The sequence below is a fragment of the Chrysemys picta genome, chromosome 3 (genome assembly GCF_011386835.1).
Source record: "Chrysemys picta bellii isolate R12L10 chromosome 3, ASM1138683v2, whole genome shotgun sequence".
In the NCBI taxonomy this organism is placed as follows: Eukaryota; Metazoa; Chordata; order Testudines; family Emydidae; genus Chrysemys; species Chrysemys picta.
Window position 1 is genome coordinate 78,569,837 of NC_088793.1, and position 25,263 is coordinate 78,595,099.

Sequence of the window (25,263 nt, forward strand, 5' to 3'; positions counted from 1 at the left end):
TTCGGTTTTTTGGCAATTCCCCCCGGACGGGGGTTTGAGTGCCGAAAAGCCGGACATGTCCGGGAAAAAGAGGACGTATGGTAACCCTAGGTAAGGAAAGTACAGAGATAGGGCCTGATTCTGAGTAAACTCAGTGCCTTTACACCAGTGTTACTTCACTGATTTAAAATGAGCTAGTCACGATTTTCATTGCTTTATGCCGAGATCAGAATGATCACCATTATGGCTGAGTGCTGGCCCCTTGCAAAATCTGCCTTAGTAGAACAAATCCAGGTAGAATGTCACAGGCAGCCTCATTCCTGTCTTCTACTACTTCTGCTTTTAAGAGGAGCAATGAATGCTGCTTCACCCCCTGATACTCTATTCCAGCTGGAACATGGTGGGTGAGATGGGGCAGTGGTCCTGGCTCCTGCTTCAATGGACATACTTCTCCATGACCATTGGCTGGCCAAATATCCTAAGCGCTCAAGGGAACACTGAGTCTATTGAGTGTCTCCCTCCTGTAAGCATGTGCTTGGGGGCTCTTTGTATTCCTGCCCAGGCACAGCCACAACTTAGACCAAATTACTGTTGTCCTAGAGTAGTCTGAAAAAGTTATTGGAGTGACTGTTACAAATACAGTAAAAGCTGTGTTATCTTGCACTTTACCAACTGGCAAGCTCTAGAAATTGGCATTTCTGATATCCATTAAAAGTCCGATTGGCCCAGGGCTGATAGGCTACCTATCTGGCTCTACATGGCTTCCCGGAAGTAGCGACATGTCCTTGCTGCTCCTAGGTGGAGGAACGGCCATGGGGGCTCCATGCACTGCCCCCACCCAGAGCGCTGGCTCCACAGCTCCCATTGGCTGGGAGCTGCGGGGGGAGCTGGGAGCTGCAGGGGGTGCCTGCGAGAGGAGGCAGCGCGCAAATCCCCATGGCTGTGCCTCCACCTAAGAGCAGCAGGGACATGTTGCTGCTTTCCGGGAGCTGCCCAAGGTGAGCGCTGCTTGGATCTGGCACCCCAAAACCCCTCCCGCTGCCCAACCCCCTGCCCTGAGCCCCCTCCAGCACCCAAACTCCCTCCAAGAGCCCACGCCTCACACCCCAACCCACAGTCCTGAGCCCCCTCCCACACCCAAACTTCCTCCCTCTTAGTTAACCAGAATTTTTGACTTATTGGCACCCCTCATTCCTCCAACCTGAGGAAACAAAGCTTTTACTGTAACACTTTCTTTTTATATGATATTATATGAGATCTTTGAATGGCAGTAGACCAGGTTTCGATCACACTTCTGAGTATATTTTTGCTGCAATTACCTCAAAGGCAGGGCAGCCTTCTCTCAGGGGATTTTATAACTGAGTAAAGAGCAGTAAACAGAAAGGTCAACACACAGCACACATCTTCTCCGGGAGTCAATGCCAAGAGAATTTTGATTTAATTGTGCAACAATTATATCTTTTAAGTAATGTACAGAAGTGCTTAAGGATTAATTCTTCACCTTGTATTATGGAGTCAGGAAAAGTAATGACATGTGATATGGATTTACGTAACTGGGTAATTTGAAATCCCTTCCAGTATTTATTCTTGTGATTCTTTTTGATCTGTAAATATTGGTTTGATCTAAATATTTTAAGGGAATTTAACAAAAAATAGTTTTAAACAGGAATAAGCAATCAACCTATGTTTGTGCCTTGAATAATCTTTTGGCAAATCAAGATGTTAAAGTAGATGGTAGCTGAGATTATCTACATTAGCACACTAATAGCTGAGATTATCTACATTAGCACACTAAATATCTAATTCTAAAAATACAAATGCAGAATTCTGCCACTGGAATTCTTATCTGTAGGATGAGCTGAATTATATGTACACAGGGAGAGGAATGTACATCAGCCAAAAGGTGCAAGGATAAAATCAGAACTCGACAAATTCAGATCTGATGTATATGTGTTTACTTCTATTAATTTAATTAAAGTTACTCCCTTTTACCATAGAAATTAATTTGGCCAATAGGCATAATTAGCCCTTCTGAGACAGTTATATCTATTCTATTCTCTCACAACATGACTGTTTTATGAAAACTTGAGCATAAATTAGACTTATTCCTCTCATTTTATAGTCACTAGACACAGTGGGCCAAATTAATCCTTTGTATAGTTCAAGTGAAGTCAGTTGGGCACATAAGGTTTGAATCTCACCCAACAAGAGAAAGAATTGTGTTACGGGAGACAAAAAGTGTGAGAACCAGGGTCCAGATACTCCAAGGGGAGAACAGGGGGGGTCTGAACCCCAAAGGATAAACTGATTGTATACAATTGAATCAACTGATTGTATACAGTATTAATGTATTATAAAAGTGTATTGAGTAAGTTCTTTTATAAAAGCTGGTGACACATTGGAGATTAATATCATTGGGAATTATGGATACTCAGTGATATTATGCTTTTAAAGTTTGTGACCAAAGGGGGATGCAGTTTTTCTCTCAGATAGGAGGGAAGGTAATTTCCCTTGTAAATTAAGCATTATGGAATTGAAAAAATGGAAGCCCTATTTACGTACGAATCATCAGGGGGATCAGAAGTCATCAGGAAGCAAAGAATAGCAGGTAGTCATCCTGACTCTGGGAACAAAACAGTGAGTTTTGGGAAGTATAAGTGGAAGCAAAAAGCCATTTTGGCATCTATCACCTGAGGGGCACAGAAGGCCAGAGCTCTTAAAATTTGAGAAAGGTGGATCCTTCCATAAAAGGGGTTGAGATCTCTGAGAACTAACTGTAGGTAAGAAACCTGCTTAGACAAAGATTATAACTCACCGAAGTTAAGTTTTAGTCACTAGAAAGTGTGTTTTGTTTGTTTTATTTATAACCTTTCATATCTCTTTTACTCTTGCTCAAAATCATTTAAACCTCTGTTCTTGGCTGATAAACTTATTCTTGTTTTGTTACAAAACCGTCTCAGCGCTGTTATATTAAAGTGAAGTGTGAGTCTTCAGCTAAGATAGGTTGGTGTGTTCTCTGTCTTTTTAGAGACAGCAAACTTAATAATTTCTGTGAAGGTCCAGTGGAAGGGACTGGACACTGCAGGGAGATGGCTCTGGGGAGCTTGGGAATTGGCATTCACTGAATGTTATCTGCAAGGCAAGGTTTGGACTGGCAGAGTCCTCAAGAGTTTGCTGGCCAGGCAACACACTGATGAGACAGGGAGATGATGCAGAGCTGAGCAGCAGCAATGCTTGCTCTTGCTGGGGCAGAATGGTAACACAATGTCTCACAGTGCTGAGTGACCTGAGCAAGATGTCACAGGAAGTAATAGGATTTAAGTAGGCGATTAAGTACTTTGCTGAATTGTGTGCCTTTGGCCTGATTTTCAAAAGTACTGAGTCTCTGCAGTGCCCATGTTGTTACCTGGGGTTTTCTGAACCCAAAGCTCTTGGTAACTTATTCTTTGTGAGGCAGTGTCAGGAAATAAATCAATGGAGACACAGAACGTCTGTCTGATAGATGGTTTGCACAAACAAAAGTGCTTTCACTTAAAGCCTTTACTTTATTAGTCTCCAGCACCCCCACAGGAGTGCTTTTACTTAAAGCTTCTACTGTATTTAGTTTCAAGCAGATACAAATGCAGTAGTTATAGATCTCCCCAAATCAATAGTTACCCCAAAGGTCTGGAGTGGTCTGGAATGCCCAATGACATATTTTCAGAGGTGAGCCTTTTGGCTGCTGGTGGGGACTTTAAGATGGGTTCACAGCAGAGTTTACTTGACCCAGGCCCCCTTTTCCTTTTTATCCTTATAAGTGATACGTAGTTTAACAATCAAAACCAACCATTGAGCAAGAAGCAGGTGTTACAAAAAACCTCATGTCACTTAAAAAAAAAAGTCAGGCAAGCACTTCTGAGCTGTTAGACTTGCAGCTGCATTTCCCCATAATAGCAGTCCTAAAGATATAGCCAGACTTCCTGTTTTTCAAAAACACATACCCTGGAAACTTCAAAAGCAAGCTTATCAGGAAAGACACAGGGTCATGTTCACTTCTCACAGTTGCTCTGTGATCCTCCCCCTCCCCTCTGACTTGTCTTAGTTATGCTAAAGTTCCTGCAAAGGCCTACTGGCTAGCTTAGCTGATTTCAGCAATGAGCAAATTAATTGACATTCCAGTTACTGGTAGTGGCGTAAAAATGTTAGGCATTCTGCTGGCTGTCAAAATTATGCCCTTACAAAGGAAGTCAGTGGGAGTTGCAGTACCTTCTCCCTTATTTAGGTTTTTGTTGCACAGAGGGACAATGTAAACCTAAATGCATAAGTTTGATAGTATTTAAATATACTGTAATTAATACTTTCATTGGCTGTTAGTGGTTGTTAGTGGCCAATTCTATGCTTTTCCAGTCCCAATGATATCTGTTTTCCCTGAGGATTTGCCTTAATTTTGGAGTCTCTCTTTATGGTCTGGATAGACTTGAAATGATGGAACTAGTCTATGTCTGCTGTCCTGGAATTGTGGCAGCTGGGATGATAACCGTAAACCTGCTGCTCCTTATTCCAAAGCTCTCTAACAGGAGAATATTCGCATCCTCTAACATAAGCGTCCCCTGGTTCATTCCCATAATCATGGGACCAGACATGAGCCTTCCTTAGGGTACATCATCTCACGTCATCAAATGGACAGAAAGTGTTCCTGTTGCAAAGCATGCCATTATAAGAGCTGCAAGCACTACGTCGCTGATGCTCAGCCACACAGCCCAAGAAGGAATATAGATACTGAGGCTCAAACATAGATTCTTAGCACTGCAATATTATGCTGGACACCTGGATTTACTCCACTACTGTAAATCAAACTGTGATGCAAGACTTATATTCCTGCTTAAATCCAGACAGCTTGCAAGCTATGTAAGTACTTATATGGCTCTTATCACCATAGTATCTGAGAGCCTAGAGCATATGAGAGATGGCTTCAGTTAACAAAATGTCTGTGTAGTTTTAGACAATTTTGCTTTATGTTTGAATCCTATAATAATGGATTAAAGGTATTTCACCACTTTCAGAAAGGGAAAAGAGTTTACGATTTCATTACAAGTTTGCAACAATGTATTTTATAAAAAAATTATATAAAGAAATCCCTGTTGACCAAAAAAGATAATGTGTAGACTTTTGTTTCCTACAAAATTAATATTTATGCTAAAAATAAATGTTATTTTGAAGCATATACATCAAATCAAAGCATATAGATGTAGAAGCAAAATATATGGTTCTCCATATGTTAAAATACTTCAGAATGGAAAAAACCCACTGTGTAACTGACACGAAGTATAACATGCTCTGGCAGAAAAATTAAAGGCTATTGACCTTCAGTAATACTGTTACTTAAAAATAAAAGGTTACTTTCAAAACATGAGATCAATAAACATTGTAAAGTTACTACTACTCAATAGTACTTTTTCATGAACATCTCCAGTGGAAGTGTGGTGAGTGTAACATAAAAGGTACTTGTTTTTTCAAGTTAAGCTGAGTGAATTCTAGGCATCAAAAATTGAAATACCTTCCAGCAATAACTGAATAATGCAAACCAGTTGTTTTCATTGCAAAATGTGTTAGTATTCAGCAACCCATTTTGGCTGTTTCACTGCTATCCCATCTTGGAACACCTAAGTGCCAACATCTCAATGTACTCAAAATACAGCAGCCTGCATAATTGATTTAACAATGGATTGAATTAAACTGCTTTGTGTGAGGGGAAGCTGGGGAAGAAATAATTTGGCAGACTGGGTATTTACAGTAAATATAACATTTACAGTAAATATGAAATGATTCAGAGTATTTCTTTTTTTAAAAGAGAAAGTGAAGGTTTTCAGTTTAGCGTGTTGCTTCTTAGAATATGGTACTGACATATCTACAAGTTTCCATGAGAGTTGTTTCCTTTCTGTCTTGGGGTGACCTTAAATAGATGAGTATTACTATGCAACTCGTTAGTAACAGCTGAGTAATAAATAATAGCTGTTAGAATTCCTTATTCCTTTTTATTGTTGTTCTTGTTTTTATTCCCTTTCCATTAATTTCTTTCTTCATTAATCCCCCAGCCTTATCCATCCTTTGCAATTTCAAGCTAGAGAAAACAAATTAAGAAAAAAATGAGTTAATTGACTTTATTTGCTTTAATGCTGCCAGTCCATATTATCTGCTTTCTTAAATTGAGTCTGGGATTGCCAGCTTTGAGGGTATTACACTGCATTTTGGGTTTCTGCCAGCATATCCTGAGCAAATATATTTAAATCAAAGCTAAGCTGCTTAAAATATTCATGTTATGCTCTTAGCATGGTTTAGAGAAATGTGAAACCATTTATGACTTGCAAACCTGTTATGTGGCCAGAAAATATATTTGAACTGTCAGGCATATAGCCTAAATTGATAGTCACTATTAACTTTGTCTAATAGCAAATGGTTTCATTGTCTTATTAGCAATGATACATTTTAAATGTCAAATTCATTTGAAATTTGCTACACAGTGGCCTACTACAAACACATTATTTACATTGGTATAGTTAAACATTTTGATTGAAAACCGTGCAGGGAAAAGGCATATTTTTATATTTTGAACAGATATAATTATGGATAAAGGGGAAATACATCTGTTTTATGCATTACAATTCTTGCATGGAGCTTTGAATTTCATAGTCAGCAATATGTTTAACGAAAAATCAGTATATTTACAAATTTCTCAAGTAGCCATAATTAAATATTTAGGGGATTTTGGGAAGGATCACTTCCTGTAATGGAAACAAAAAAACAACAACAGGCATTTAAAGACCCTTTGTGAGGAAGCCCTGAAGCATCTGCCTTAAAACATTTATCTCTAAAACAAAATGTTTAAGGCAGCTACATTATTTGTCAACAATAAAAGGATATGTATTGCCTACAAAATGGCCCATGATGGACCCATAGAAAGTTAGATTCTTACTCCAGCCCCTTTCTTGCAGTTACATGTGTGTGACTAACTGTTCACCAATGGGTAACTGCTACAGTTAAAGTCAATTTGACTTGGCAGAGGATTAACCAGCGCATAGGTAAATATTTCTAAGATCAGAGCCTCAGTTTTTATCCAGTCCTTGCATAGATAATCTCCTATTGAAATCAATAGGAATTTGCCTAGATAAGAATAGAATTAGTAATGAATATAAATAAAAAACTATGAACTGTAGAAAATCGGTAAGGGAACCAGGGGACATAAGGAAAAATCTATGGCCAGTGGAGTTAAGGAAAATACTAACGAGTTTTTAAAATATATTAGAAACAAAAAGAATCCCAAGAATGGTATTGGTCCATTACTAGATAGAAATGGCAGAATTATCAATAATAATGCAGAAAAGGCAGAAGTGTTCAATAAATATTTGTATTATGTATTTGCAGATGATGTAGCAATATCATATGCTAACTATAATACTCTTTCAATTCCAGTACTATCTCAGGAGGATGTTAAACAGCAGCTACTAAAAGTTAGATATTTTAAAGTCAGCATCCAAGAGTTAAAAAGAGCTGATTGATCATTAATGTTGATTTTTAATAATTGATACACCAGGGAAGTTCCAGAAGACTGGAAGACAGATAATGTTGTGCCAATATTAGTAAGGGTAAATGGGATGATCCAGGTAATTATAGGCCTGTTAGTCTGACATCAATCTTGGGCAAGATAATGGAGTGACTGATATGGGACTCAATTAAAAAGATTTAAAGGAGGTTAATATAATTAATGACAATCAGCTTGGGTTTATGGAAAATAGATACACCTCTGCCCTGATATAATGCTGTCCTGGGGAGCCAAAAAATCTTACCACGTTATAGGTGAAACTGTGTTATATCAAACTTGCTTTGGCCTCGAGCATTTCCCCAGAGTGCTGCTTTACCACGTTATATGAGAATTCGTTTTATATCGGGTCACGTTATATTGGGGTAGAGGTGTACTGTCAAAGTAACTTGATACCTTTTTTAGATGAGATTACAAGTTTGGTTGATTAAGGTAATAGTGTTGATGTAATACACTTGGACTTCTGTAAGGCATTTGACTTGGTACCACACAGCATTTTGATTAAAAATCTAGAACAATTTAAAATTATCATGGCACATGTTAAATGGATTACAAGATGGCTCACTGATGAGTCGCAAAATGTAATTGTAAATGGGGAATCATTGAATGGGTGCATTTCCAGTGAGATTCCGCAGGGCTCACTTCTTGGTCATATGTTATTTAACATTTTTATCAATGATCTGGAAGCAAACAAAAAATCATTACTGATAAAGTTTCCAGATAGCACAAAAATTGGGGGAGTGGTAAATAATTAAGAGAACAGGTCACTGACACAGAGTGATCTGGATCGCTTGGTAAGCTGGGTGCAAGCAAACAATATGTGTTTTCATATGGCTAAATGTGAATCTAGGAACAAAGAATGTAGGCCATAAATTCCGGGGGATGGGGGGGCAGGAGGGAGAGACTGTCCTGGGAAGCAGTGATTCTGAAAAAAAAGTTGGGGGCTAGGATGCATAATCAACTGAATGTGAGTTTCCAGTGCACCACTGTAGCCAAAAGGGCTAATGTGATCCTCGGATTCTTAAACAGGAAAATCTCAAGTAGGAATGGAGAGGTTATTTTATTTTGGTATTTGTCACTGGTGTGACTGCTGCTGGAATACTTTGTCCAGTTTTAGTGTCTACAATTCAAGAAAGATGTTAAATTGGAGAGAGTTCAGAGAAGAGTCATAAGAGTGGTGATTAAAGGATAAGAAAACCAGCCTTATAGTGTCAGACTCCGGAGCTCAAGGTATTTAGATTAAAGAAGATAAAGTTAAGGGGTGACTTGATTATAGTCTGTAAGTATCTACATAGGGAACAGATACTTGATAATGGGCTCTTCAATCTAGAAGAGAAAGGTATAACATAATCTAATAGCTGGAAGTTGAAGCTAGACAAATTCAGATTGGAAATAAGATATACATTTTTAACAGTGAGAGTAATTAACCACTGGAACAATTTACCAAGTGTCATGGTGGATTCTCCATCATGGGCAATTTTAAAATCAAGATTGGATGTTTTTCTAAAAGATACATTCTAGGAATTATTTTGGGGAAGTTCTATGGCCAGTGTTATACAGGAGGTCAGATTAGATGATCACAAGGGCCTTTGAATTTATGAATCTAGGACCATAGTAAAACTGAATAAAGGCTCCAGGATTTGGCTTAGTGTGAATATTAACTTGGGAGAAAAAGGTTTTCCTTCATTTTTGGGATGCCACATCATGTTACAGTGTAAAATAACACCATTTTATGTACTGTCAATTAAACAATAAAACAAAAGAACAAGAGAAGGCCTATTAATACTGGTAACCAAAGTTTATATAGATTCAAAAGACGATAAAATGTATGTTGGTGTGATTGAGTTAAAGCTTACACTCCTTTCCTCTATTGCGGGATAATCCATCTTTGCATAATCAAATCAGGTTAATTAAAGATGGACCAAATTTGGAGGGGTTTGAATTCAATCCAAATCCAAATGTTCAGTTTGAGCCTATCTCCATAATGGGTCAAACTGTAATCCAAATACCAGGTACTCCTGAAATATGGGTCCAAATTCTATGGAGTTGATCTGTAATATTTTAAAAATACAAACTCTGCCTTAAAAACATTTATTGCATGCTCTGAGAGGAGGCAATATTAATTGTTGTGCCTGTGTAATGGACAAAATATATTGTGTGTCACAACTTGTTACAGCAGAACTAACTATGGGACAAATTCTGCTGACAATTACACTGGTGTATATATGCAGTTCTCCACTGAAGTTAAATTAGTCTGGATTTGTACTGGTGTAAAAAAGAACATAATCTGATCCTGCAAATGTCTTTCATTTTTTGTTTATTCTAGAATCTTAATATCCTTTCATTTTAGATTTTATATATAAATTTCCATTGTTTTATATCTAAATTTCAATCTATCTATAGATGATTCAGAGGCATACATAACTACATATTATGATCCTGATCTAATGCCCACTGAAATCAATGGAAAGACTCATATTGACTTCAGTGAGCTTTGGATCAAGCCCTATGTCCTACAGATATGGCAAGTACTGGACTAAAATAAATGCCTCCAGAGGGAGTAAGATTTAATTTGAGTGCTAAGAATACACCTGTGCAAATTAGAGTGTAGAATAGCAAGTCTACAGCATGTTAAAATGAGATGCATTGTCTTGCAAGTATGGCTACATATATCTTATTTTATAAAAGAAAATAATCAGGCATGTTATTATATAAAATCAAAATAGCAAAATAATTAGTTTATCAAAGTGGCTGTTAATTGCAATGAAAAGTGTTCTGCAGTGTTTATATAGGTGTGTGTCCTTGTAATTCCTAACCTATGACATTAATTACTTTATACGTTCTTGATCTTACCACCTTGATAGTATGAATATCTTTACAAATATTCCAATTCTGATAGTTGTTAGACACCATTTCGCTATTATAATGCACAAGGAAGTCTGGCATAAGATTTGAAATCTTATAAATAATACACTAACCTTAATGTATTCAGCATTTAGAATTAGACATCAATGTTTCCCTTTTAAACAAGACTCTCTCTTCTAAGGTCAGTGGGCCAAATTCTGTCCTCATTTATGCTAATAGGTAAAATCACCATCAATGGTACCGTATGGCTGTAAATGAGATAATATGATCCAATGAGTTTTAGTTAGAATCATTAAGTCAGATATTGAATTTAATGCATAAAAGCTTTGGAACATGAGCACATATTCTGAATCAATATTCTAAATGCTATTACTACATTGATAAAAGAAATGCAGAATACTTAATATCATTGATGAATATCTTTTAGGAAAACAGGCCTGAAAATGACTTGGTTATAATTACCTCTTTGAAATAATTATATAATGAAACTAGGTAGAACCAAAGAACATAGACTTAGAGCTAAGGTAATTTTTGTTATAGAGTTCTAAAATCAACATGGTTTGTTTCATTATCAGTTAAAAGAATATTTGTGTGCATTCTGTGGTGGAGGGAAAGCAGATTACCAGTGACATATACTGTTGACTGGATGCACACACCTCACACATGCCCTACACCAGGGGTCAGCAACGTTTGGCACGTGGCTTGCCAGGGTAAGCACCCTGGTGGGTCGGGCCAGTTTTATTTACCTGCTGACGCGGCAGATTCGGCCGATCGCGGCCCCCACTGGCCGCGGTTCGCCGTCCCGGGCCAATGGGGGTGGCGTGAAGCCGCGGCCAGCACATTGCTCGCCCGCATCAGTAAATAAGGAAAAATATTAACAGTCTTTTCTATATTTAGAAATGAATGCATATGTTCAATCGGTCAAATTTCTGTCTTCATTTATACTGATGCCACCTCACTGAAGACATGGCAATAGCACCACTGGAAATGAGGGCAGAATTGGCCTAGCATCTCTTAATGGAACTTTTGATCTATTCATATTATGTTCCCCTCTAACTACTCTTTGGAGACAATCACTCATTTCCTTTTCCTGCAACTACATATTAGGGGTTTTATGCCATCAAGCCTGGTTGAAGTAGTGTGCACTATTACTGTCTCAGTACTGAATGGTTGGTTGCCCTGGGACCTAGAGTAGGGGCTATTTCTTTTATGCTAAATTCTGCCCCTTTTTTCTTGCTATGCTAAGCCCAAGTAAATCCTGAAGATCTAAGGAGGACTAATGTGGAAAAAAATCCATGCTCCCTCACTCTGATGGCTTGGAGTGGATCAGATGAGCAGCTAGCTCTGCAGCCACTCTGCAGCCACAAACACCCCTAATGTGTGGGGAATCTGTTAGGTCTGTGAATCCATGCACTGGCAATCCCTTTTGCCTCCCCCCATCATGCCAACAACACTTGTTTCCCCATGCTGCCTCTGAGAGAGGCACTCTGGAGCAGGCTCCGTGGAACACAGGATGTAAAATCCCCCTGTGCATCCACATTCTGTCTCCCCTGTGGCGCACAGCCGTGGTGGGTCTATTGCAGTTCGCAGAGCCCTCTGTACCTGCCAGTCAGAGCGGGAAATCCTTTTCAGAGAAACTGAGTTTTGCAGCAGATCCAGCAAAATGAAATTAACTTAAACTACTTTTCTTTACGATTAAAACATTTATGCAGCTATATTGATTTTGAAATAAGACAAATGTTTTTAACAGCAGCCAACACAGCTCCCAGCAAGACTCCCATTTCTGCCTTGATAGGTGAATGCATCACTTCCAGTGGTATCAGTGGAAGTTCCCTGGCTGCAAGTCTCCCTGATCTATTCTGGGAGATCCTTGCTCCCAGCACAGATCAGAAAGCTGCTTTTACAAACTCATCTTCCCCCCTTCTTTTAGTTTCCAATCCTGCTCTCCTTACTTAATCAGAACATCCCTACCCTGCTAATATCAACAGCAGGATGTATCCCTATGGACCTGACTTTCAAAACATCAGATATGCAAGATATGAATGTGCACTGACAAATGGTCAAATTTGTATGTAACTGACCATTTGTATATGAAAATTCCTGATTTACATGTCTACTCACAATAACTGCTCAAACAAAACATGTAGCTCCACTCACATATTTACATATGCCCTTGGGCTTCTTGTGTTCTGATAATCAGTCCCTGAGTGTTCAGCTTGCATCTCAAACTCTGTGATTATGACTCCTCCCCAAACACATCAAAATGCACATGATTTCAGGATGCATGCTGAGCCAATTGGCAGGATTCCCCATGCTGAGCCTCAGAACCAACTTGCCTACGGATGCTTTGCAACAGAAACGTAGCCCCCCTGAGAGCTTAGGCTGTATCTATTCTATTTAAAAGCAAACTCTCCCTTTAAAGATAATGGTACTTCTAAATTCTTAAATACCTGCTTCAAGCCTTCCTCATTCCTGAAGAGCTCTGTAATAGCTTTCTTGCCTCCTAGAAGATGCATTTCTTGTCTCGTATTAAAAAATACTTTATAGGTGTATATTTTGTATCTGTGCCACTTTTGATGAATAAGGGTAATGGTGGGAAATGAGGGTGTTCTGCTCTGGGAATACATGCATTTAGTTAGGTACCTAGTCATTCTTCACAGAATGTGGTTGCAGGCTGAAGAAATAAAATCCAGGGCATGGTTTTTGTTTTTGTTTTAAACTGAAAGAAGAATAAAAAAAGTTACAGCATAAATAGAATGTAAATGCTTTCATAAGCATGTTCTTCTATAATTTCTTTGTTTAAAGACAGTGTTTTGGCAATTTCTTCAATCTACTTTGTAAAATTAACATGCAAATTGAAGTTAGTGGAGGAGGTGTAAAATGTTTAGTATTTAAAGTTGGATTGTAATATTTGTAAAATACTTCTCTAGCCTGCCATGGAACTTATCTCATAGGTTGGTGCTAAAAATTGAAACTTAAAAGGTCACCAAGAGGAAACAAAACATTACATTTATTAGATCCAGGGTGTGTTAGTTGATTGAACATTACATTCATGCTGTTAGTGTCATGTCTATATTTCTGTTAGATGTTTTGACCTGTTCGTTTGTGTTCCATGCAGGTTGTCTCTGAAATTTCATCTGATTGCCAAGTTCAAGGTTCTGTTCTTGTTGTGTTGCTGATCAATGGTTGAGTCACTGTCAGGCATGAAGATTTACACTTGTGGTGTTCCTGTAAGGAATGCCAGAATGTTGGCAGCAATTGAATATGACTGATGTCTGTTAACAAGTGTGGCATAGTCACTGTTTTTACTGCTTTTTTTTTTTTTTTTTAGAAATTCCTGTTGGGTTAGGTGTGTGTGTTATGATTTGGTTTGTCTCCTTTTCGTCTCATTAGCATGTTTCTTGAAGATGAATGTTTGCAGCTGCAGTCACATTTTCCTCTACTTTTCACCCCATACAATAGGTATGCAAAGTAAAAAAGAGATTAATCAGAATCATGCTGTCTTAAAAATAATGAAACCCTTGACAAAACCCATATATTAGACTGTCATTGTGAACATTAATTCTTTGTCTCTTTCAATATTAAACAGCAGAATTTTGATCAAATGCCCATAGCTAAAATTACAGTATAGTGGGCAAGATTCACGCTGGTGAGGTGGGGATGTGCAAGTTGAATTCTTCCTTTTACTATGGGCCAGCTGCACTGAAGATACCTACATAAAAATACCATATAAATAAAGCTTATAAAATTATGCAACACAAAATCCAAAGAAAAGAAATCTAGGAACCAAAACTGGAAGCAACAAGTATAATCACCTCTGGTGTAAAACTTACTTATAAACACATGAGCAAGAAGGTGTGAGAAGTAATATCTTTTATTGGACCAACTTCTGTAGGTGAGAGACATAAGCTTACACAGAGCTCTTCCTCAGGTCAGCATATAAACGCATGAGGGAGTTAAGGAAAAATTATGTTGTTTCTCATATTTGGGTTCAGAAAATCTTAAAAAGATTTCCACCTAGCATAAAATGTCCTACATTATTATTTAAGGGATTTGTTACACTAAACATTGACAATATACTAATCAATTTCATGCCTTGTTCGGAGACAGAATTTCCAATTGTAGATTTTAGGGATGAGTAAAATCCGCCACGCCAGGATGTTAGGGCGGAAACATTCTGTCGCGAGGAATGGATATCTGTAATTATCCCCAACCAGCCCCTCATCACCGACCCCACAATTTGCTTGCCTGGTTTTGACCTCACCATTAGCTAATGGTTCCTGTTGAACAAGTTCCAGTCTAGGCAAGGTCTCTATGCAGCCAACCAGTATCGCTGGGGCCTTTGTGATAGCTCTTTGTGCAGCTGCGACACAACACAGACGATGATGCATATTGTTGATGAATGCCTGTTGACTAGGTTCATGTCACTGAAGAGGCCATCGCTTGGCTAGATGACTATGCACATGCTAAATAAATAAATAGTAAAATATACATCAGCTGCTCAGATTCACTGTACTGTATTCTTAGATAAAACTAAAGATAAAAGTATCACATTCCCTTTGCTTTTGCCATATTGAAAGCCATTTTGGGAAACCTTGGACTTCATTCTAGATATGTACTAAAATATCAAATGGAACCTATGGACGATAACGTTCTGTGTTGCACATCCTGTAATTATAAGAGAAATAAAATTTCCAGCATCCTTCTGATGCTCAGTCCAGACCAGATTATATGCATTTATTTATCAATAAAAGCTTCCTCCCAGTATCCCTGGAGTTTTTACTGCTCTCCACAAGGTTATTCTGTAATGTTCTATACAAGTGAATAGCCATAGTGTTTGCAATGTACACATTAAGGCTGACAATAATCCAGAATGACATAAAGGTCCATGTGATCTTTGAAACAGAAATGAAATTCCCAATTTGCAAGTACTAGAAAAAAATATTTGTTGTTTTCAAGTTCAGATTCCAATTTTAGTTTCTTAGCGGACTTGAAAATGTCCTCTGCAATTAATCTTCTGAAACAAATATTAAACTGATTGCATGATAGTTTTTACATTTCTCAGTACCAGTTAAGAATTAACCTGCTTTTTCAAAGATCTTAGATCAGTCATCAGAGTGACTGTGAAATAATAAACATTTTATATGTAGGTGGGATTAAATATTTAAATATATTTTGCAACATTACTTTCTTGTTATTTTATTTTGAGTGATTTATTTCTAAAGCTTTACCACTGAAATGTTTGTATTGGACATTATGGGCTGCTTAGTAATATTAGCATATTATAATGTTTCTGCTTATAATATAGTTGGATTTTTTCATTTACACAGATGTGAACCAGCAATAACTTCGCTTAAGTCAATGGAGTTACATTAATGTTAAAGGAAAATTATGCCTATCCAGTTGTTTGTTTAAAAAACATAAATAAAATTTTAAAATGAAAATGTCCTCTGCAAACAAGACCTGAAAATACCAAATGCTGATCTTACAGCAAAGGGAAAATCTCACTTTCTTTGTGCAAACTTGAGAGTGATAAAATGCGAAAGTGAAAAGATTTAAATGCAGACTGGTCTCTTGTGAGTAGCTTTTCTTACTTTAGCCATTTCTAAATTTTGAGACCTTTCTGTATTGTTAGTTTGTCATAAAGGTTTTTATGGGCAAATGAGGTAAGAGGCAATTTGGTTTTTCTGTTTAATGGTCCCTGACCTGAGTTATGAGCATGGTTTGAAGCCAGATGCCACAACACAAATGTCTACTTAAATCAAGGGAGTAATTGTATTATCTGTTAGTAGTAGAAGTCTGTTATCCTCAGTGGAGCAGCCTTTATAAGGGGAAGTGACACACACTTTGCCTGTGATTTATACACTAAATTCTCTTGGAGGAAGCTCATCCTGAGCATCTGCCAGCATTCAAATACCTGTTCAGGTACCACTTTTTGTAATAATTAATCAGCTTGGGTTATCAATAGGATTTATACTCAAGACATTCAGGGTGAACCTATACCACTAAAATAGTAATTCCTCTAGCTGGCCACTGAAGTAATCTCTTATTCTTTTAGGTGGACCAACCAGTAGTGGGAGACAAAGACACACACAGGTTTTCATAAACGTGAAGCGCAATCCTGACTAAAAAATAAAAATCCAACCCTCCCCACCACCACTCATATTTTTGTTGTCAGTGAACAAGATGGCTATTCTGACTGATACCCAAAAGTATTATAAAACCTGCCTAAAGTATGGTGAAGATAGTGTGCATGATGTTTGAGTTTCTATTTGCATTGTATTGCTCCGAAGTACTGTGTTCTTATCAAATCTTATGAACAAAGTGGGGTCAGGCCTACTCAGCACTTAGATGGGAGACAGTGATGGGATGTACAAACCCTGCACTGGAAAGGAAGGGGTTAAAGAGCTACTTTAACAGCTCCCTTCCTGCTGAACACTCAAAGCATGTAGGAGAAGCCAGTCAGTAGAGGTGAATTCTTAGCTCACTGGAGGGAGCATTGTGTGAGGTCCAGGTGCTTGGGACCTCTAGTAAGTGGGATTCTACCAGATCTGCTGAGGAGAAAAGGTCTGAGATTTATCTTTGATTTATTTTGGTTTAATGTCTTTTTACTCTCCTTTGGTAGAAGAAGACTGGTAAGGAATTCAGGGAAGCAGTGGTACCACAGCTTTGGCTTTAGACCTTCTCTACCTAACACAGGGCATTTTGGATTGGAAACTGGTGGAGAGTGTGAGTCCAGATTCTTCAACCAATGCCTAGGTGAGACAGAAGGTGGAAAGTCTACCACTGACACAGGGAATCTAGGCAAGAGAAGATCCTGCAGCCAGAATGGTCAAGACCCTGAGACCTTGGCTCAGGGGAGGCTTGGAGCCCTTCACATGACTTTAGGCCTATCCTTTGCCAGACTCTTTTATATATCTCAAAAGGGGTGGACATAAAAACATGACCTAGCTGAGGGGCTGAGTCGTGAAAAGACCATCGCAGGGCCAGAGTGGCTGTCCACAGGGGATGCCTGCTATGCTCACATCTAGCCGCAAGGGGACACCTGTGGTGAGTGAACTCTTTCACAAAGACCTTCTAAGAAAACACAGGGTAGAAGTGATGTTAATGATTGAATAGCTGATGCTCTTTGTTACTCGCTTTTCAGCCAGTATCTTGGCATGGTGCAGTGTGCAGTTATAAGTGCCATTTATTACTGTGTACTTTGGTATGTTTGTGTTTTGATCTGAATACCTCGAGAAAGGCTGAGATTTATATCCCAATTTTGCTGACTTTAAAGATTTAGGGAATTTAGAGAAGAATTCAAACCAAAGAGAATTTAAGAAGTTTTCAGGATTCACCTTTCACTATTTACAGAAAGTCAAGATTTATTATCCATTAATTGTAGAGTACTGTTTTCCTATATTTGATATGCTATCTAGAAGTAAATATATAATTTCAGGTTCAGTGCGGAGATATGAAGTATTAGACATGACTTTATCATTAGGTTTTACTTTTTGTTTTGCTCATCTCACTTGTCCTTGGCTTGTTTTATATGAGTATAAAGAGATAAATATGTGTGATCTACATTTTTAAGGGGACTAGCGATTATGAGTGTCCAACTTGGGGCACCTTAAAGGGGGACTGTTTACGAGAAAGTGCTGAGTGTTTGCCTACTGAAAATCAGGCCTCTTTAAAGGCACACAAAATCACATCAGTCTTGCTGATTTAGGCTAGCTTGATATATTACTGCTAAAGTGAGAAAAGACAGCCCTGCGGTTTAATTGCCACTTTCTAGTATATGTGCTAAACATTTCTTGGGTTTGGAATATGAAATATAGGCACAGACCTTCTAGCTAATTTGGCAATTGCCCAATTAATATATATGTGATATATTTTTACACATCTATAAAATAAATGTCTTCCTCCTCCCTTTTTATCACAAAAGCATTAATGAGGGAAGGTGTGCTATCCATCAAACAGCAGCAGAAGTAAGCTAAAAACAAAGTGCATGTTAGTAGCAGATGTTTCACTATTACTTTAGATGAATCATGATCACTATAAAAGATATTGTACACTCCATGGTTAAGTGGATAAAATAAGACCCTCTTATTCCATCCAAGCCTTCATTACATCTTTGTTCCCAACTAAACATTTAATGTCCAATTAACTTTTGTGTGATTACTCTACATTTTTGTACTCCTCTGTGCTTCTAAATTATGGATGGGGATTAACAGTGAAAGTGGTGCATGATTGTGAGGAAGGCTGTTCCATTTTCTGCTCACCTGAAAGAAAGACGTAATGCAAAATCTTTCTCTTTTGAGTTTTTACCATCATAAGAACACAAGAACATAAGAACGGCCATACCGGGTCAGACTAAAGGTCCATCTAGCCCAGTATCCTGTCTACCGACAGTGGCCAATGCCAGGTGCCCCAGAGGGAGTGGACCAACAGGCAATGATCAAGTGATCTCTCTCCTGCAATCTATCTCCATCCTCTGACAAACAGAGGCTAGGGACACCATTCCTTACCCATCCTGGCTAATAGCCATTAATGGACTTCACCACCATGCATTTATCCAGTTCTCTTTTAAACGCTGTTATAGTCCTAGCCTTCATAACCTCCTCAGGTAAGGAGTTCCACAAGTTGACTGTGCGCTGCGTGAAGAAGAACTTCCTTGTATTTGTTTTAAACCTGTTGCCTATTAATTTCATTTGGTGACCCCTAGTTCTTGTATTATGGGAATAAGTAAATAACTTTTCCTTATCCACTTTCTCCACATCACTCATGATTTTATATACTTCTATCATATCCCCCCTTAGTCTCCTCTTTTCCAAGCTGAAGAGTCCTAGCCTCTTTAATCGCTCCTCATATGGGACCCGTTCCAAACCCCTAATCATTTTAGTTGCCCTTTTCTGAACCTTTTCTAGTGCCAGTATATCTTTTTTTAGATGATTACATCTGTACGCAGTATTCGAGATGTGGGTGTACCATCGATTTATATAAGGGCAATAATATATTCTCAGTCTTATTCTCTATCCCCTTTTTAATGATCCCTAACATCCTGTTTGCTTTTTTGACCGCCTCTGCACACTGCGCAGACATCTTCAGAGAACTATCCACGATGACTCCAAGATCTTTTTCCTGACTTGTAGCTAAATTAGCCCCCATCATATCGTATGTATAGTTGGGGTCATTTTTTCCAATGTGCATTACTTTACATTTATCCACATTACATTTCATTTGCCATTTTGTTGCCCAATCACTTAGTTTTGTGAGATCTTTTTGAAGTTCATCACAGTCTGCTTTGGTCTTAACTATCTTGAGCAGTTTAGTATCATCTGCAAACTTTGCCACCTCACTGTTTACCCCTTTCTCCAGATCATTTATAAATAAGTTGAATAGGATTGGTCCGAGGACTGACCCTTGGGGAACACCACTAGTTACCCCTCTCCATTCTGAGAATTTACCATTAATTCCTACCCTTTGTTCCCGGTCTTTTAACCAGTTCTCAATCCATGAAAGGACCTTCCCTTTTATCTCTTGACAACTTAATTTACGTAAGAGCCTTTGGTGAGGGACCTTGTCAAATGCTTTCTGGAAATCTAAGTACACTATGTCCACTGGATCCCCCTTGTCCACATGTTTGTTGACCCCTTCAAAGAACTCTAATAGATTAGTAAGACATGATTTCCCTTTACAGAAACCATGTTGACTATTCCTCAATAGTTTATGTTTTTCTATGTGTCTGACAATTTTATTCTTAACTATTGTTTCGACTAATTTGCCCGGTACCGACGTTAGACTTACCGGTCTGTAATTGCCGGGATCACCTCTACAGCCCTTTTTAAATATTGGCGTTACATTAGCTAACTGGACTACCTGGCTAAAATTCTAGGCCATATTGTGATAGTCTACTTATATTGATTGGTATCTTATTTCACAAGTAATGAAATCCAATGGGACTATTCAAAGGGTGAGGTTTTAGGGGTATCTCATTTTGACTCCTGATGATTCATTCCATGGAAGAAGTAAAGTACAAGGCACATATTTCTGTGTTTTTGGTGGTAAAAACCATTTATTGTTTCATTATTAAGAGTTAAATACATTTGCCAGTGACCTTGCAGGGGGCGGAGTAATTATTTTGCTCTTTTCCAAGTCACTTTTCCACTTTTGTAAATGTATTCCGGGTATGTTTCCATTTTCCTGTTTAATAAAATTCAATGCAGATAATGTAGAATTTCAAGAAAATATAATTGGAAATGTAATAAGGTGTATACATCAACATTTCCAGCATTAAAACAAGTTCCGGCCAGGAACTGGGTGGGAGATGTTTTTAATATTGTTTTTACACCTTCACAGGTAGGACATAGTTTCCACTTTGAGCTTACTCTGGTTTGGATACAGGGTGTTGTGAATCCCAGCATTTCGAATCTCTTGCTGAATGTATACTGCCTGAAGTAAAGCCTATGTATTTAGTAATATATGGACTTGTCAAAAAGCCTGTGGCTAGGTTAAATCTGGATTTTGTTTGTTGTTATGGATTAATAACATACACATTTATATGGCACCTAAATAGTTAAAAATCAAAATAAGAATTAACTAAAAAGGAATCCAACTACACTTTTTTATTTTTATTTTTAATTATTTATGAATTTAATGTACTCTTAGGGAAAGTTACCTTAGTTACAGCCCTGAAGACTGAAGGCCTCAGTTATTCCATATATCAGGCCTACCAGAGGCAGTTGACATACAAGTTTCTCTTCACTGAATGTTCCTCAACCCTGACCTGGCAGTTTGAAAATAATATGAAAATACTTTCCAATTTAGCAGCATAAAGATATACACCTGATTTAGAAAAGCAAAATGTTAAATCACCTGTCTTTTGTGCGTGTGTGTATATGTTGAATCATTTTCTTTGATTTTGTGCCATGTCATTAGTACTTCAAAATGCCTTTACAATGGCTTGTTGCTATAGCCTCCATTCTCTACTGCCCACTAAGAGCCTCCAGCATGTAAGTCAATCCCAGCTATGTCTCTGTGTGTGCTGCACCTTGGCTCTTACCAGCCTGAGTTATACATTCCAAACATCCCCATACCTAGATTTTCCCCTCAGAAATGTGTGTCCTGTACTGCCCAGCCCTCTCCTGGACAATACAAATGTATATAGGTCTGGTATTTCATCAATGGAAATAATATGCACACATTTTGTTATCCCAAATGGGGTTTCCCAATCACTTAAATTTAAACACAAAGAGTTAGATAAAACAATAAAACATGTTTGTTAACTACAAAGAAATAGATTTTAAGTGAATACAAGTAACGAGACATAAAAGTCAGAAATGATTACAAGAAAAATAAAGATAAAACACAACTAAGGCCTAACTTAACAAACTCAATTCAACAATTCAAAGCAGTTTTTCTCACCACTTGCTCTCAAGTAGTCTTACTGGCCAAACTTCTTAGGCCAGGACCCCTTCTTCTAGTTAATGGCTGCTTCCTTTGTTTCTTCTGGTGCAGTGAATTGAAGAACAGAGAGAAAGAGGAGGAGGAGGGAGTCTCTGGGGGTGTCTCCCCTTCCCTTTTATAGTCATCTAACCCCCTTTGAGAAGCATTTCCAGCTGAGAGCATGGTGAAAGGCAGACTCTGTGGCACAGGAACCTCATGCTGTTTCTTTGCTAAGAATGGCCACTTAGCAGGTAATGGCCCATTGGCCTGGTTTATACCTGGCTGAGTCGTCAGCTTGCCCTTTGTTGCCGAAGAACTGGTTTGGCTGTTCCCCAGCTTGGAACTTGTATTAGTAACACCATACAGTGGAATCTTATAACTTTACAGAATGTGGCCACACATATTTTACCAGGATAATAATGACCAGCAAACTATGAGTTTTCAAATGATATCTCACAAGGCATACTATGAACAAAGATTATTACAATAGTGGACACAGGTATATTCCGTCACATGTAGAGGATAAGAAAGGTGACTGATTTAAATGCCTCATTTATATGACCTGCAATGAAATTTCCTGTTGCCATATATGGTGGACATCTGTTGAGATAAAAGAAATATACATTTCACAGTTTAAAGGATTCAGTCCTCCACTCTTTACTCAAGTAAAACTCCCATTTTAGTGAATAGGAAGAGTAGGATAGGGCCCAATCACAGCTGTTACAAAACAACAAATAAAGTTAATGAGTGAATAGGGCCCTGATCGTGTTTGAGTAGTCCCATTTAATTCAATGGGACCACTCTCATGCAGAGAGTTAAGTAAGAGCTGTGTTTTCAGGATCTGGGCTTAATTTGTAGAATCACCTTTAATAAAAGTGCAGGAAATACACTAAGAGAGGCACTGATTACAAAAAATTGCATCTTTCCCTTGCCTAATGGAATTCATAGATTGCAAGACCAGAAGGGCCTTGTGATCATCTACTCTGATCTCCTGAATAGATGACTAGGATTGTTAGATAGTTGACTGTGAAATGTTACTATATTCAGATGCAATTTTTTACTTTTTATATTGCCAGTATTACTTATATTGTATCACCAATTGCAGCGATATAATATGATGCTGCAGAAGAATACCATCTCAACTGAGAATACCTGAAAAGATAACTTTGGTTGGCAAAGTCAATGTTGATTCTGATACCAGTTAGGTTTCAGTTGGTTAAACAGAGATTCAGTCCTATTGGAACCAATTAGTTTATGAAAAATAAATAAGGGGGCGGAGAATGAAGGGCAGGGGAAATCCTTTTATTCCAGTTCAGCAGGAGTTAGGAAAATACTATAATCCACATTCCTGCCCTTTGCAGGAGAATTTGAATGCCAGTAATTGCAGGTTGCAAAAATGAAAAAAATTCTAAGGTTCGCTCTACCCCTTGGAACAGCTATAGACATTACTATCTCTTTGGAACAGTATTGTTTATTTCTGTCCAGTTGTTTTTGACTCAGAAATTGGGGGACCACAAGTGAAGTCTGAGGAACTGGGAATGGTTATTAATAAAGGAGGAACGGGGTAGTTGTTCACCAGTTATATTTTTTACATATGTGCAGGGCTGGCTCTAGATTTTTGGCCGCCCCAAGCAAAAAAAAACCAACCAAAAAAAAAAAACAAAAAACCTGCAGCGTGGCCGGACCGTGGGTGCAGGCGGACCGGCTGGGGCGGGGGGCGGGAGAGGGGAGGGGAAGGGAGTGGGCGGGAGAGAGAGCGTGAAGGGGGCGGCCAGGGCTACAGCAGGGGCGCTACCACGCGGCCCCTCCCACTGCGCCGCCGTCTGCTGCGAGGGCTCCACTCCGGTCGGCGGGGAGGGCAGGAAGAGGACTGCCCTGCAGGGCTCTCTGGTTCTCCGCGCTGCCGCCCCCTACAGGGTGGCCGGAGCGGAAAAGAACAAAAAAACCCCAAACAAACAAACAAAAAAAAGCGGCCGTGCCGCCCTAGGATTGGGCAGAATGCTGCCTCCAACAATCTGCGGCCCCAAGCACCAGATTGCTCAGCTGGTGCCTGGAGCCAGCCCTGCATATGTGGACGTGGTATATTTTTGCAATTTAGAACTTAATCAAGTTTGGGTAGTAAAGCACCATAAAAGAGAAATCTCAAACGTGTAAATTGAGTGTATATGAAAGAGAAGAGAAAGTCTTTGTACTGTAATATATTTTCCTGTTTTATATTCATTAAGGTTGCACTGTGTGGGTGAAAGTAATTTTAAATGAAGTTCTAATTCACTTGTCACCTTCAAAACACTCATGGAAATGAGGTCCTTTCATCACACAGATATTTTACTTAAGTACCACTAACACTTCATCTTATTGCTTCAGAATACAAGTAATTGCAAGATAACCTTTGTTAAACCTACTCATTCCTTTTAGAATCACACGCTGATAATTTTACTGAAAGCCTCCATCCCTTGAGTTGTGACGTAAAAGAGTTTAGTGTTAGATGTCTAAACAACTCACATCAGACCAGATACTTTACACTGATCTTTTTCTAATAACAGCAACTAATCCTTAGTAATGTAGTTTTGGAAGCATCATCCATTTTAAATTTTATGTAAATGATATATATCTTTAAAAAAAATTGTTTCTGAACCAGCAAAAAAGAGAATGTGAATGGAAAACAACAGTGCATAAATAATTGAAGTCTGTACAAGAGGAAAAGCCAGGAAAACACTTGCTTTTTTTAGTACAGCCAAACTTAATTATTTATTTATGAAAGGCTTAAGAATATATTTTAGTCATTTCTGTAAACCTGCCAGAAGCTGAAGTAAACTAGATAGGCCAATAATGAAGTGCATGTCCCAAACATAAGTAGACATCTTGCTGTAAGAAACACAGATTTTAGGAACTGGATCAGAGAGGAAAATGTTTTCAGTGATATAACCTGGTTAAAATGCATAATGAACTGCAGCAGAGTTGAGCAAACTGGGACTACCCATGCTTGCCTGAGGCTTTCCAAGCTAGAGGGAAAACCTGCCAAATCTAAGCTGCTCCTTGTGCTATCCTAATAACTCACTGTTCTGAGTGGACAATTAAAGGAGAAAAGAAAAGGAGTTTAGTGTCTTTGGAAAGATTTTTCTTAACTGCAATAAATAAATACATTTTCTTCCAGGGCTCCTAGTTCCTTTGAGTCTTAATCCGTGGTGATGTGTAATGAAATCATACGGCTGTGGTATACTGGTATTTTACATATTTGGATCTCATGGATCTAGGCTGGAAAGCTTAGAGAACTCGGTAAGAAAGTGCTCATTTAAAAAAGAAATCAAGAACAGAACCACCGCAGAACTCTGTACAGTGGTAACTATTAAAAATACATAGCGATAATTTGTGAGGCTTTTTTTACTTACTGTCCTAAGTAAAGGGAAATATCTCAG

At 38.4% G+C, this 25,263-nt stretch overlaps 1 protein-coding gene across 10 annotated transcripts in view; it reads left to right on the forward strand.

Annotated features, from left to right (window-relative positions):
* Positions 1–25,263, forward strand: part of GRIK2 (glutamate ionotropic receptor kainate type subunit 2) — a 584,958-nt gene that overhangs the window by 28,071 nt on the left and 531,624 nt on the right. The window lies entirely within an intron of this gene.